This window comes from Hylobates moloch, unplaced genomic scaffold (assembly GCF_009828535.3).
Source record: "Hylobates moloch isolate HMO894 unplaced genomic scaffold, HMol_V3 SCAFFOLD_7, whole genome shotgun sequence".
Classification (NCBI taxonomy): Eukaryota; Metazoa; Chordata; class Mammalia; order Primates; family Hylobatidae; genus Hylobates; species Hylobates moloch.
Window position 1 is genome coordinate 115637368 of NW_026652282.1, and position 16546 is coordinate 115653913.

The window sequence follows — 16546 nt, forward strand, 5'->3', positions numbered from 1 at the left end:
TTTGACAGTTCCACCTTCACATGCTCTCTCTTGCTTGCTGCCACGTAAGATGTGCCTGCTTCCTCTTCTGCCATGATTGTAAGTTTCCTGAGGCCTTCCCCGTCATGAAGAACTGCGAGTCAATTAAACCTCTTTCCTTTGTAAGTTACTCAGTCTTGGGTAGTATCTTTATAGTGGTGTGAAAACAGACAAATATAGTAAATTGGTACCATTAGAGTTGAGTACTGCTATAAAGATACCAGAAAATGTGGAAGCAACTTTGGAACTGGGTAACAGGAAAAGGTTGGAACAGTTTGGAGGGCTCAGAAGAAGACAAGAAGATGTGGGAATGTTTGGAACTTAGTACAGACTTGTTGAACGGTTTTGACCAAAATACTGCTAGTGATATGGACAATAAAGTCTAGGTTGAGGTGGTCTCAGATGGAGATGAGGAACTTATTGGGAACTGGAGCAAAGGTCACCCTTGTTACGCTATAGGAAAGAGACTGGCAGCATTTTGCCCCTGCCCTAGAAATCTGTGGAACTTTGAGCTTGAGAGAGATGATCTGAAATTGGAACTTATATTTAAAAGGGAAGCAGAGCATAAAAGTTTGGAAAATTTGCAGACTGACCATGTGGTAGAAAAGAAAAACTCATTTTCTGGGGAGAAATTCAAACCTGCTGAAGAAATTTGCTTAAGTAATGAGGACTGAATGTTAATCACCAAGACGATGGGGAAAATGTCTCCAGGGCATGTCAGAGATCTTCACAGCAGATCCTCCCATCATAGGCGTGGAGGCCAAGGAAGAAAAAATGGTTTTGTGGCCTGGGAGGGCCCCCTCCCCGCTGTGTGCAGCCTAGGGACTTGGTGCCCTGAGTCCCTGCCACTCCAGTTTCAGCCATGGCTAAAAGGGCCCAAGGTACAGCTCAGGCCATTGCTTCAGACAGTGCAAGCCCCAATCCTTGGCAGCTTCCATGTGGTGTTGTGCTTGCAGGTGTACAGAATTCAAGAATTGAGGATTGGGAACTTCTACCTAGATTTCAGAGGATGTGTGGAAATGCCTGGATGTCCAGGCAGAATCTGCTGCAAGGGCAGAGCCCACATGGAGAACCTCTGCTAGGGAAGTGTGGAAGGGAAATGTGGAGTTGGAGCACCCACACAGTGTCCCCACTGGGACATTACCTAGTGGAGCTGTGAGAAGAGGGCCATAGTCCTCCAGACCACAGAATGGTAGATCCACTGACAGCTTGCATCGTGTGCCTGAAAAAACCACTGGCACTCAATGCCAGCCCACGACAGCAGCCACAGGGGCTGAACCCTGCAAAGCTACAGGGGCGGAGCTGCCCAAGGCCTTGGGAGCCCACTCTTTGCATCTGCATGGCCTGGCTGTGAGATATAGAGTAAAAGGAGATTATTTTGGAGCTTCAAGATTTAGGCCAGGTGCAGTGGCTCACACCTGTAATCCCCGCACTTTGGGAAGCCGAGGCAGGTGGATCACCTGAGGTCAGGGGTTTGAGACCAGCCTGGCCAACATGGTGAAACCCCATCTCTACTGAAAATACAAAATTAGCTTGGTGTAGTGGTGCATGCCTGTAATCCCAGCTACTTGGGAGGCCAAGGCAGGAGAATTACTTGAACCCGGGAATCGGAGGTTGCAGTGAGCTGAGATTACACCACTGCAGTCCAGCCTGGGCAACAAGAGTGAAACTTCGTCTCAAAAAAAAAAAAGATTTAATGACTGCCCTACTGGATTTCAGACTTGCATGGGGCCTGTAGCCCCTTTGTTTTGGCCAATTTCTCCCATTTGGAATGGAAGCATTTATCTAACGCCTGTACCCCCTTGTATCTTGGAAGTAACTAACTGGCTTTTTATTTTACAGGCTCCTAAGTGGAGGGGGCATGCTTTCAGGGAAACTGCCCCGATAATCACGTAGGTTCTTTTCTATTTCCGTAAGTGTCAGCCGGCTTGAGAAATAAAGAGACAGAGTACAAAAGAGAGAAATTTTAAAGCTGGGCATCCTGGGGAGACATCACACGTTGGTAGGCTCCGTGATGCCCCACAAGCCACAAAAACCAGCAAGTTTTTATTAGGGATTTTCAAAAGGGGAAGGAGTGTGCAAATAGGTGTGGGTGACAGATATCAAGTACTTAACAGGGTAATAGAATATCACAAGGCAAGTGGAGGCAGGGCGAGATCACAGGACCACAGGAACGAGGCAAAATTAAAATTGCTAGTGAAGTTTCAGGCACCATTGTCATTGATAACATCTTATCAGGAGACAGGGTTTTGAGATCAACCAGTCTGACCAAAATTTATTAGGCAGGAATTTCCTCTTCCTAATAAGCCTGGGAGCGCTATGGGAGACTGGAGTTTATTTCATCTCTGCAGCCTTGACCATAAGAGACAGGCGCACCTGGAGGTGCTGTTTATAAGCCTATACCTCCAGGCGCATATTCTCTTCCTCAGGGATGTTCCATGCTGAGAAAAAGAATTCAGCGATATTTCTCCCATTTGCTTTTGAAAGAAGAGAAATATGGCTCTGTTCTGCCCAGCTCACTGGCGGTCAGAGTTTAAAGTTATCTCTCTTGTTTCCTAAACATTGCTGTTATCTTGTTCTTTTTTTTTGAGACGGAGTCTCGCTCTTTCACCCAGGCTGGAGTGCAGTGGCGCGATCTCGGCTCAATGCAGGCTCTGCCCCCCGGGGTTCATGCCATTCTCCTGCCTCAGCCTCCTGCGTAGCTGGGACTACAGGCGCCCGCCACCTCGCCCGGCTAATTTTTTGTATTTTTAGTGGAGACTGGGTTTCACCGTGTTAGCCAGGATGGTCTCGATCTCCTGACCTCGTGATCCGTCTGCCTTGGCCTCCCAAAGTGCTGGGATTACAGGCGTGAGCCACCGTGCCCGGCCTATCTTGTTCTTTTTTCAAAGTGCCCAGATTTCATGTTGTTTAAACACATATGCTGTACAATTTGTGCAGTTAATGCAATTATTACAAGGTCCTGAAGCGACATACATCCTCCTCGGCTGACAGGATTAAGAGATTAAAGTAAAGACAGGCATAGGGAATCACAAGGGTATTGATTGGGGAAATGATAAGTGTCCATGAAATCTTTACAATTTATGTTTAGAGATTGCAGTAAAGACAGGCATAAGAAATTACAAAAGCATTAATTTGGGGAACTAATAAATGTCCATAAAATCTTCACAATCCATGTTCTTCTGCCATGGCATCAGCTGGTCCCTCTGTTTGGGGTACCTGACTTCCCACAACAGCGTGCCTTGTCTCGGATGAGACTTTGGACTTGGATTTTTGGGTTAATGCTGGAATGAGTTAAGACTCAGTGGGAGACTATTGAGAAGGCACGATCAGTTTTGAAATATAAAAATGACGTGAGATTTGGGAGGGGTCAGTGTAGAATGATATGGTTTGGCTCTGTGTCCCCACTCAAATCTCATTTCAAATTGTAATCCCCATAATCTCCACATGTCAAGGGAAGGACCTGGTGGGAGGTGATTGGATCATGGGGGCAGTTTCCCTTATGCTGTTCTCATGATAGTGAGTGAGTTCTCACAAGATCTGATGGTTTTATAAGTGATTGACAGTTCCACCTTCACATGCTCTCTCTTGCCTGCTGCCATGTAAGATGTGCCTGCTTCCTCTTCCGCCATAATTGTAAGTTTCCTGAGGCCTCCCCAGCCACGCAGAACTGTGAGTCAATTAAACCTCTTTTCTTTGTAAGTTATCCAGTCTTGGGTAGTGTCTTTATAGCACTGTGAGAACGAACTAATACAGTTACTGACATTGTTCAAAGGTTACCCATAAGGTCCCTGCCCATTCTACCTACCTCCAGAGCCAGTGGACATAGATCACAGGGAATATGCTGGCCTACTCCATCACATAAACTGCTTCTAAACACTTCTTCAACTGCTTCAGCAGAATCTATGTTTAAATCCAAACAGTGAATATGCTTAATACACTGTCCTTTTTACTCATCCAAGAAAGCAGACTACCAGTACCTTAAATTGACATCTCATAATTAATCTAGTTTCAGTTCTTTTTAAGCATGCTATAAATAATGAAACAATAAATTTTTTTTTTGAGACAGAGTCTTGCTCTGTTGCCCAGGCTGGAGTGCAGTGGCGCAATCTCGGCTCACTGCAAACTCCGCCTCCCAGGTTCGGGTGATTCTCCTGCCTCAGCCTCCTGAGTAGCTGGGATTACAGGTGCCTGCCACCACACCTGGCTAATTTTTGTATTTTTAGTAGAGACAGGGTTTCACCATGTTGGCCAGGCTGGTCTCAAACTCCTGACCTGTGATCCACCCACCTTGGCCTCCTAAAGTGCTGGGATTACAGGTGTGAGCCACTGTGCCTGGCCAATAAATTGCTTTTTTTAAGCAATTCAATTTTTCCTTCAACTTCAAGACTTTGCCCTATTATATGTTAAACTGCAAATTAATGATGGCTTTATTATTTGGAGGAACAAAAACATAATCAAGATACATTATTAGAAAATGTACCTCCAGCACCATATAAGGCCCTGCAAACTACAGCACACAAATGATTCTGTGGTTTGAATATTTTTGTCCCTTCGAAATTTCATGTTGAAATGTAATCCCCAATGCAACAGTTTTGGGAGGTGTGCCCCTTTGGGAGCTATTTAGGTCATGAGAGCTCTGCCCTCATGAATGAATTAATGTCACTATAAAAATGCTTGCAGGAGTGGTTTATCTCTCTTCACTCATGTCACATGAACTTGGCATTCATCCTCTCTTGCCCTTTTACCTTCTACTGTGTGAGGACTCAGCAAAAAGGCCCTCACCAGATACCAGTGGCTTGATCTTGGACTTCTCAGCTTCCAGAACTATGAGAAAATAAATTTCTGTTCTTTTTAAATGATCCAGTCTGTTGCATTCTGCTATGGCAGCACAAAAGGGACTAAACTAAATGGCAAAAGCTTATCTATTCAGATTAAGAAAGAAAGAGAAAAACAATGAAAAAAATGCTGGTAGGATTCATTCTTCCATTACATGTTCTGGAAAATCACCAACATTTAGAAATGGGGCAAAAAGTTGATTGCACAGCCTTTTAACATCATACCAGAACATTGTCTGATAAGTCTACCTGTGGCTCACCTGATTAGTGTGTTTAACTTTGTTCACCAACAGTTGGTGAGGAAGCATAAGCTTTTTACAGTACTATAAATCTAAGAGATTAAACTGCAGCTAAACCATAAGAAGTGATTTTTTTCCTGCTTATCAGGAAAGTTTATATATAGTTTTATTGTCCTGCAGGTCATCAACCAGGTTTGTATCTAAATTAATAATCTCACTTCTGCATTTCTCCCCACTACCTACATAATCAAGAATTTATAAATGCTTTTGAAAAGCACCTATATAATTCTGTTGGTTCCCTGAATCATGGGTTAAGTAAAATTTTACAGCTGTTCACCAATAATCGGTGTGGGATTTATGGTTTGTAACAATTTGGGAATTGTGTTTTCAAACCACTTTCTAGAAATGAGGATACCTTTTCCAAGAGCCTGCTGGCTGACTTCTCACATAGTGTTGACCAAAATGAGGTAACGATTCATTTACTAAGAGGCTTGGGATAATTCTAACTGGTTTAGAGGATTCAACATCTGGGACAGAATGATCACCAGTGGGGACACTATCCCCCAGGTTACCACAGGACTCTATCTTGGATGTTTTATAATGCAGGAATCAACATCAGTCACTGAATGGCAGGGGATATCGCTTCTGAACAAGATACGGACCACATTTACAGGACCAGGGAGGGAAAGGTGCCATATTCATGCAGACTCTATTTCTTTCTCAATAGTGTCTGACATTTATTGAAAATATGGAAAATACTTTTCTCCAGGTAGTATAAAGGAGTCGAGCAGAAGATACAGGTTATTTTGTTGATCAAAAAGCACCTGAGAAAATGCTGCAAATTCAGAAGAGAAATGGATTCTGGGCAAAACTAACTGGTCCACAAGATAAAATGAGAGACTCGATTTGGCTGCCAGGCACAACTGAGCCCTGGCAGCCATGTGGCAGGAGCACAAAAAGTCTCTGGGATTGGGGAGGAAATGGGTCTCACTGAAGGTAACAGGCCCCTTGAGGGGCAGCCAGCTGTCTGGATCATTGTCCAGGGGCTGTGTCCAGCCCAGATACCTCCGAGGTGAGTACAGATCACTAGAAGCAGCAGTCTGTCGGTGGGACGCGATGGATGGCGATGGCAGTGGCAGCGCAGGTCTGTGGGCAGCATGATGTAGTCGTCTGGAAGTCTGGTGAGGAGGAGGGGGGTTGGCAGCGGCGGCTGTCAGTGGTCTGTCCAGTGTGTAACAGGAGCTCAGCTTTGTGCAACTGGAGCGCAGGACAGCGTCCAAATGTGCATGGGAGGGGCTGGGCTGGCACGAGAGGGCGGAGGCAGCCCGCTCCAGAATGAGGCCCAGGGGCGGCAGCAGGAGCTTGGAGCGCTATTCCTGGAACAAAGGCAAGCACTACGCGAGAGGGGACAGGAGCGCAGGGGACATCGCGGCGGCTGGAGGGGGAGGGAGGCCCGGAGAGAGGGTGCCTGTGGAGACCCTAGCGGTGGCCACTGACACAGCGGACCCTCCCCAGAACACCCGCCCCCAGGCCCGAGGGTCTCCCGGCCTAGAAGTCCTCGTCCTCCTCCCATCCAAAGACCCGCTTCATCTCAGCCAGGAAGCCCCGGTAATCACTGAGCAGGGGGCTCTCCTTCTTGATGTAGGGGATCACCCACTGCAGGGTGGGCCCCGTGAGGCGGGTGATGAGGAACGTCACCTTCAGGGCGTCGTTGGAGAACGTGTTCTTGTCCACGAACATGTAGGAGCCCGTCTGCACGATGAACTCCGGGAGCCGGTCGGTATCGCCATCAAACGTCTCGGGAAAGGGAATTGGGTTCCTCCAGCGACGCACGCGGGCTGGAGGGGCCGGGCCAGGAGGGCCTTTATCAGCTGCACCCGACCGTCCATCGCGCTGCGCTCGCCCCGCTGAGCTTAGCTGAGCTGTGCTGGGCTTCGCCGAGGGCTGCACCGAGGCGTCGCGGGAAGTGCGTGTCGGGGGAGGAGGAGCCGGGATGTGGGCGGAGCCATGGGGAGGGCCCAGGCGCTTTGGCAAGGTCTGCCCAGAAGGCCTGGAGGTCATTAGTGCGCCAGGGGGTCCCGGGGCACCCAGCGGAGCAGGTGGTGGGAAATGTGGTGGCTGGCTTAACTGGTGGAGGAGGCAGGGTCGCACCGTAGGGATGGGGCAAAGTCTTTCTAGGCAGTTGGGGAGTGAGGATTTTTTTGGTGAGGTCCAAGCCCATGTGCTTGGAGAGCAAAGCCTATAAGTTCTTTAAAGCTGAGTAGTCAGCCTGGTATATCTATTCCTTGTCCCATGCTCTCTGCCCTTCCATGTTCCTTCGCAAACCCTTGGCTTTGACACTTTTGAAAATTATTGGTCAACAATTTTTTTAAATGTCCCTAGATTTGCTTTCCTCTGATGTTTTCTCATGATTAGAATCAGTTATTTTTGCCAGGTATACTACAGCAAAGATTTTGTGTGTTAGTTTATCATATCAAGGTGTTCATGATGTAGTATATGTTGTTACTGATGATATGTACCTTGATCACTTGTTTGCCATAGATACTTTCAATGCAGTTGGGTTGACTAGGTTATGTAAGTCCTGATGAGCAGAGTAGCATGCATATTTCCGAAACATCCATACAGGCCATTTAGTAAAAGTGTCCTACCAGTACAACTAAATGTGATATATCTTTCCTCCAAATTACAAGATACCCTCCATGATTTTATCTATTTCTTAATAGGAAATGAAATCAGTCAAATGCATTTTCTGTGTCTATTGATATGGTCCTATGGATTTTCTCTTTGTGTTAGCTTTTTGTTGCTGTCTTAATGAATTACCACAAATTTAGTGGTTTAAAACAACACAAATTTATCATCTTATTGTTTTGTAGGTCAGAAGTTCCATATGGGTCATACTAGACCAAAGTCATGGTATTGGGAGGCTATGTTCCTTTCTGGAGATTCTATGAAATAATTTCTTTCCCATTCATTTAGACTATTGGCAGAATTCAGTTCCTTGTGGTTGTAGGATTGATGTACTGTGTTCTCGCTCTGTAATATGAGGGCCATTCCCAGCTTGTAGAGGATGCCATATTTACTGGCTCATTGCCACCTTCTTCCTCTTCAAAGTCAGAAATAGTGGGTGTCAAATTTTTCTCATGTTGCTTCTTTCTAATCCTCTCTGCCTTCATCTTCCACTTTTAAGAGTTCATATGATTAGATAATTGATGATAATCTTCATATTTTCAGTGCAACTGATTAGCAACTTCAGTTCTGTCTGCAGCTTTAATTCCTTCTTTGTAGGGAGAACCCCTGAAACTATTGCTATGGAATAAAAGATGAAATGCTCCTGATTATTGTAAATACAAAATTGCACGCAGGATTGTGTAAAGACAATGCCAGGTTGGACTGCCAGAATGAGCCAACAGTGCGTGATGTGCTTCCCCCTGCAGAGAGCCTATGAATGCATGTGCAGTCAGGGAGGTTTCACATCACCAAGATTCCTATCCCAGAAAAGCAGATGTTCATAGCTCTGGGAATGGAATGTGACCCTTGTGGAGAGCCTATAAACAGACGCATGAGGGATGCCTGTCCATATGGATAAGATAGGGCTATAAATGCTCTCATCTTGCCATGGCTCTTCTAGGCCTCTTTAGGGTTAAGGCATACTCCCTTCTGAGAATTTCTGGTCTAACCGGTTGTCTAGCTTCACGTCCTGTTTCTATGGATTATTTGTAACCAGTTTTTGCTGCAACTGTTACTGCTGATTAATATCTTGCTAATCATAGGTTATGGAAAGACTGTGTTTCTGTTTTAAGGCTCTGTTAGAAATTACTGATGCACAGACTATATTGTAAATTCTTATCTCTGTATACTGTACTTCTGCATATAGATGTTATGTTAAAGAATTACTTCATCCCCATGTGACCATCTCACCTCATAATCAAATGACCTTAAATCCCTCACTAACCTATCCCTGCCCTCACTAAACTTAATAATAAATGCTGGTATATCCAGTGCATTGTTGGCACTGCAGGACCAGAAGGCGGTGACCCCCCGGACCCAGCTTTCACTATCTTGTGTGTGTCTATTATTTCTCAACCTGCCGATCCAACTGGGAACAAAGAGAGAGCCCCGTTGCATTGCAGGCTGCTGGCCAGATCCTGCAATACTTCTTGCTTTATATTTTCAGGTTCTGGGAATTATGACACACACATCTTTGGGGGATTGCCATTTTGTCTGCTACAGTTCCTTTTAGTTAGTACAGTAAATTATAATTGATTTTTGATTCATAAAACAATCTTGCATTGCTGGGATAATTTCATTTAATCATGGCATATTATTCTTTTTATGTTTTACTAGATTAGGCAAATGGATAAATAAATTATCACATAGTCATACAATGGAATTCTGTATTAGTACACACAGCAATGTGGAGGAGTGCTACAGATGTTACATTGAATAGAAGTTGTGAGCCACAAAATTTGTATATACTTTAGGATTCCACTTTATATCAGTGTTAAAAATAGGCAAAGCTAAATGCTTATAGAATTCAGAATAGTGGTCATCTCAGGGGAGGAGGAATTATAGTGTGTAAAGCTGGATAAAAGAAACTTGTAAGATGCCAAAAATGTTTTCCCAAGTGGCTAACATTCTGTATTCCCACCGGCAATATATGAGAGATTAAGTTGCGTTGCAAACTCATTTATGCTCAGTATTGTCAAGTTTTGTTTTGTTCTGGATTCTTTATTTGTTGGTTTTCTTTTTTACTTCAGCCATTCTAATAGGTGTGATTGTGGTTTTAATTTGTAATTCCCTAACTGCATAAATTAGGGAACACAGAACACACATAGACACAGAAAATTCATTTGACTGATTTTACTTCCTACTATTAAGAAACAGATAAAATTCATGTGTCCCTGAACACTTTTTTTGTTGCTTATTTGTCATACATTTATCTTTTTTAGTGAAGTGTCTCTTCAGATATTTTTTTCCATTTTAAATCAGGTTGTTGACATTTAAATTGTTGTTTTGAGAGTTCTATATGTATCCTGTATTCAAATCTTCATTAGATATGCCACTTACAAATATTTTCTCCCAGCCTGTGCCTTCTCTGTTCATTCTCTTAACATTGTCTTTTGAAGAGCACATGCTTTTTAATATGATAAAGTCCAATTTACAAAATTTTGCTTATGAGAATTGTGCTTTTTTTTGTAATAGCTAAGAAATCTTTGTCTAACCCAAGATTTCAAAAGTTTTTTTTTCCTGTTTTCTTCTAGGAGCTTTATAATTTTAGGTTTTACCATTAGGTTTATTAACCTTTTTTAGTTAATTTTTGCATATGATGTGAAATATGGATCAAATTTTTTTTTGTAAATGGACATTCAACTTTTCCTGCATCATTTTGAAAATATTATCCTTTTTCCAGTGAATTGCCTTTATAACTTTACAAAAATCAGCTGTCCATATATGTGTGGGTCTATTTCTGAATTGCATATCCAGTTCTATTCATCTACAGTTGGCCCTCTATATCCAGGGGTTCTGCATCTGCAGATTCAACCAATGGCGGATCAAAATATTCTGGAAAAAAATAATAAAAAATAATTTGTATACATTGATTTTGTATCCTGAGACTATACTGAATTCGTTTATCAGATCTAGGAGCTTTCTGGATGAGTCTTTAGGATTTTCTAGGTATAGAATCATATCATTGGTGAACGACAACAGTTTGACTTCCAATAAATATAGTACATTTATTGATTTGCATATATTAAACCATCCCTGTATTCCTGGTATGAAACCCACTTGATTATAACATATTATCTTTTTGATATGCTGTTGGATTAGGTTAGCTCGTATTTTATTGAGGATTTTTGCTGCTATACATCAATAATGACCAAGCCGAGAATCAAATTAAGAACTCAATCCCTTTTATAACAGCTTCAATAAAAATATTTATGAATATACTTAATGAAGGAGGTGAAATGTCTTTATAAGGAAAACTACAAAACACTGCTGAGAGAAATCATTGATGACAGAAATGGAAACACACTCCATGCTCATGGATGGGAAGAATCAATATTGTGAAAATGACCATACCACCCAAAGCAATCTACAAATTCTATGCAATTACCATCAAAATACCATCATCATTCTTCACAGAAGTATAAAAAACAATCTTAAAATTCATATGGAACCAAAAAAAAGAGCCCACATAGCAAAAGTCATACTAAGCAAAAAGAACAAATCTGGAGGCATCGCATTTGTTGACTTCAGTTATACTACAAGGCTATAGTTACCAAAACAGCATGGTACTGATATAAAAATAGGTATGTAACAGAATGGATAACCCAGAAATAAAGTCAAACACAACCAACATATCTTTAAAAAAGCATACAAAAACATAATTTGGGGAAAGGACACCCTATTCAATAAATGGTACTGGGAAAACTGTCAAGATACATGTAGAAGAATGACACTGGATCCCCATCTCTCACCTTATAAAAAAATTCAACTCAAGATGGAGCAAAGACTTAAACCTTAGACCTGAAACCATAAAAATTCTAGAATATAACATCATAAAAACTCTTCTAGACATTGGCTTAGGCAAATAATTCATGACCAAGACCCCAAAAGCAAATGCAACAAAAATAAAAATAAATAAATGGGACCTAATTAAACTGAAATCTTCTGCACAGCAAAATAATCAGTAGAGTAGACAGACAGTATTAACAAACTATGCATTCAACAAAGGACTAATATTCAGAATCTACAAGGAACTAAAAAAAATCAGTAAGAAAAAAACTCATCAAAAAGTGGGCAAATGACATGAATAGATATTTCTCAAAAGAAGACACACAAACAGCCAGCAAACATGAAAATATGCTCAACATCACTAATCATCAGGGAACTGCAAATTAAAACCACAGTGAGATACCATCTTACTCCTGCAAGAATGGCCATAATTTAAAAGTCCAAAAACAATGGATGTTGGCATGGATGTATGGAAAAGGGAACATTTTTACACTGCTGGTGGGAATGTAAATTAGTACAACCAGTGTGGAAAACAGTATGGAGATTCCTTAAAGAACTAAAAGTAGAACTGCCATTCAATCCAGCAATCCCACTACTGGGAAATAAGGAAAGGAAAATAAGTCACTCTGTGAAAAAGACACATGCACATGCATGTTTACAGCAGCACAATTCGCAACTGCAAAGATATGGAACCAACCTAAGTGCCCATCAACCAACGAGTGGATAAAGAAAATGTGGTATATACAACATGTACTACTACTTAGCCATAAAAAGGAATGAAATAATGTCTTTTTCAGCGACTTGGATAGAGCTGGAGGCCATTATTCTAGGTGAAGTTAACTCAGGAATGGAAAACCGAATATTGTATGTTATCACTTACAAGTCGAGTTAAACTATGAGGATGCAAAGGCATAAGATTGATATAATGGACTTTGGTGACCCGGGGGGAAGGATGGGAAGGGAGTGAGGGATAAAAGACTACATATTGGGTACAGTGTACACTGTTTGGGTGACAGGTGCCCTAAAATCTCAGAAATCACCACTAAAGAACGTATCCATGTAACAAAAAAACACCTCTACCCCAGAAACTACTGAAATAAAAGTAAAAATTAGAAAAAGAGTACAATTAAAAATATGAGGTAACAACTATTTACATAGCATTTATATTGTATTAGGTGTTATAAGTAATCTAGATACGATTTAAAGTATATGGGAGGATATACATAGGTTATACGCAAATATTATACCATTTTATATAAGGGAGTTGAGTGTCCTCAGATTTTGGTATTTGCAGAGGTCCTGGAACCAATCCCTTGTAAATACTAAGGGATGACCGTATTTGTCTATTTTGATAACAATATCACATTGTCTTAATTGCAGTAGCTTTATTATAAATCTTGAAATCAAATATTATTAGTCCTCCAACTTATTTTTTCTATTTCAAAGCTGTTTTTGCTAATGCATTTTTTTTTTGTATTTCCCTACGAATTTTAGAAGCAATTAGTTGTTTTTTATATGTTAAAACACTCGCTGGGACTTTGAATCTATATATCAATTTTGGGAGAATTGATATACTAACAATATTAAATCTTCCAGTTCATGACTATATCTCTCCATTACTCAGATATTTTGTAATATATGTTAGGAATGTTCTGTAGTTTTCAGGGTACAAGTCTCATCTCTTTTGTCATATTTAACCCTAACATTTTTTATGTTTTTATGGTGTTTAAAATTCTAGCTCAAATTTCTCTTGTTCGTTACTAGGAATACAATTGATTTTTGTATATTCGCCTATGTCCTGCAACCTTGGTAAACTCGCTTCTTAGTTCTAGTATGTTTTGTTGATCTTAGAAAATCTGTTTACTATATACATGATCCTGTTGTGTATGAATAACAAAAGTTTGCCTTTGCCTTGTCCAATCTAGATGCCTTTTATTACTTTTTCCTTTCCTTATTTTCTTTGCCCTCATTGCAAAGAAATGAGATTGTCTAGAATCTCCAGTACAATATTGCACTAAAGTGATGAGAGTGGGCATATGTACTTGTTTTGTTGGTCTTTTTTAACTTTCAAGTTCAGGGGTACAAGTGCAGGTTGTTACATAGGTAAATTTGTGTCATGGGAGTTTGTTGTACAGATTATTTCATCACCCAGGTATTAAGCTTATTAGCCATTAGTTATTTTTCCTGATCCTATGCCTCCTCCCACCCTCTATCCTCTGATAGGCCTCAGTGTGTGTTGTTCCCCTCTATGTGTCTTGTTCTTGATCTAAGAGTGAAAAGCATTCAGGCTTTCACCTTTGAGTATGACAGCTGTAGGTTTTTTGTAGATGCTCTTCCTCAGATTTAGGAGCTCCCTTCTAAGTTCAATGAGAGTTTTTATTTGGAAACATATGACACAAATCTTTGCTCTAGGAATTTACTCTAGAAAAATGAAAACCTATGCTCACACAAAAATCTGTATATAAATGCTTATAGCTGATTCCTTTGTAATTTCCAAAACCTGTAAATGTGCCAAATATCTTCCAACAAATGAATGGATCACCAAATTTGTATATCCATGCTGTGGCAGAGAGATTCTAAGGTGGCTCCCAACATCCCAATGTCCTGGTCATGTCTTTCAGTGTAGGTGGGGACTATGGCTTGCTTCTAACCAATAGAATGTGACAAAGGTGATGAGACGTAACTACCATGATTACGTTAGTTTATACATGACTTGTGGGGAAAAGAAAGAGAGATCAGACTGTTACTGTGTCTATGTAGAAAGAAGTAGACATAAGAGACTCTATTTTGTTCTGTACTAAGAGAAATTCTTCTGCCTTGAGATGCTGTTAATCTGTAACCCTAGCCCCAACCCTGTGCTTGCAGAGACAAGCGCTGTGTTGACTCAAGATTTAATGGATTTAGGGCTATGCAGAATGCACTTTGTTAAAAAAGTGCTTGAAGGCAGCATGCTTGTTAAAAGTCATCACCATTCTCTAATCCCAAGTACCCAGGGACACAATACGCTGCGGAAGGCTGCAGGGACCTCTGCCTAGGAAAGCCAGGTATTGTCCAAGGTTTCTCCCCATAGGATAGCCTGAGATATGGCCTCCTGGGAAGGGAAAGACTTGACCGTCCCCCAGCCTGACACCCGTAAAGGGTCTGTGCTGAGGAGGATTAGTAAAAGAGGAAGGCCTCTTTGCAGTTGAGATAAGAGGAAGGCATCTGTCTCCTGCTCGTCCCTGGGCAATGGAATGTCTGGGTGTAAAACCTGATCATATGTTCCATTTACTGAGATAGGAGAAAACCACCTTAGGGCTGAAAGTGAGACATGCTGGTGGCAATACCGCTCTTTAATGCACCAAGATGTTTGTATACGTGCATATCAAGGCACAGCACCTTTCCTTAAACTTAATTATGGCACAGAGACCTTTGTTCACATGTTTTCCTGCTGACCCTCTCCCCACTATTACCCTATAGTCCTGCCACATCCCCGTCTCCGAGATGGTAGAGATAATGATCAATAAATACTGAGGGAACTCAGAGACCAGTGCCAGCGCGGGTCCTCCGTATGCTGAGTGCCGGTCCCCTGGGCCCACTTTTCTTTCTCTATACTTTGTCTCTTATTTCTTTTCTCAGACTCTCGTCCCACCTGATAAGAAACCCTCCCACAGGTGTGGAGCTGCTGGCCACCCCTTCATGACTCCATCTTTCAAGGAGACACATTCTCTCTTTGTTCCATGAAGAAACAAGCTGCAGTGTTGTGAACGGCCTATGGACAGGGCAACGTGGCAGAGAACTGAGGGCAGCTTTTATAACAAATTAAGAGATTTCCTAATATTTAACCCTCCTTACATTAACTGCTCGTGGTATATTATTCTTTTTAAAAAATTATTTATAATTTTTGTGGGTACATAATAGGTATATGTATTTATGGGGTACATAAAATGCTTTAATATAGGCATAGAATGCATAATAATCACATAATGGTAAAAGGGGCATCCATCCCCTCAAGCGTTTATCCTTTGTGCTACAAACAATCCAATTATACTCTTTTAGTTATTTTTAAATGTACAATTAAATTATTTTGACTGTAGTCGTCCTATTGTGCTATCAAATATTAGGTATTAATAATCACATCATGGAGAATGGAGTATTCATCCCTCAAGCGTGGTGCATTACTCTTTGAATATGCTGCTCTGGATTGTATTTGCTAATATGTGGGGCTTCTCTATTAATGTTGCAAAATAGGGAGCCAATAATCTGGTTGAGAGATAAAAGAAGCAGCAGGAAAATGTGTTCACAGAACCTCATACGAGTGGCGTCCAGGGCCAAGGCTCCCTGAATGCATACCCAAGGGCTGATGAGAGGTGGGGACGAGTGCTGCGGAAGGACTCCTCAACTACCAGAACTAGGTAGGGCCTCTAACATCCCCTCGGAGCGAGCTCTCCGCGCCCCATACACCACCAGGTCTCCCTGGTTCCTCTCCTGCTCCCGGTCCCGCCACCTTAGGAAACCTTGGCCCAGCCTCTCCGATACGAGCCGGCCTCCTTGAGTGCTTTAGGTCCCTCTTCGCCGGTGTATTCCCCACGGTGCGCCTGCGTACTAGGGACCACCCGGCCTTGTGGGCGGAGTCCATGAGAGGGTTGGAGCCCCGGTTGTGGCCCCGCCCACCCTATCCTAGGCCGGCCTTCGTGGACACGCATTTCCGGCGACGCCTCGGTACTGACCTCTGCAGAGCCGGGTGGAGCCCATTGACGTCCAGCGAAGCGAGGAGCAGCGATGGACGGTCGGGTGCAGCTGATAAAGGCCCTCCTGGCCTTGCCGATCCGGCCTGCGACGCGTCGCTGGAGGAATCCGATTCCCTTTCCCGAGACGTTTGACGGCGATACGGACCGGCTCCCGGAGTTCATCGTGCAGACGGGCTCCTACATGTTCGTGGACGAGAACACGTTC

The 16546-nt window shown here is 42.3% G+C and overlaps 1 protein-coding gene across 4 annotated transcripts in view; it reads left to right on the top strand.

Moving 5' to 3' along the window:
* PABIR3 (PABIR family member 3) overlaps window positions 1–16546 on the top strand; it is a 417014-nt gene that overhangs the window by 246852 nt on the left and 153616 nt on the right. The window lies entirely within an intron of this gene.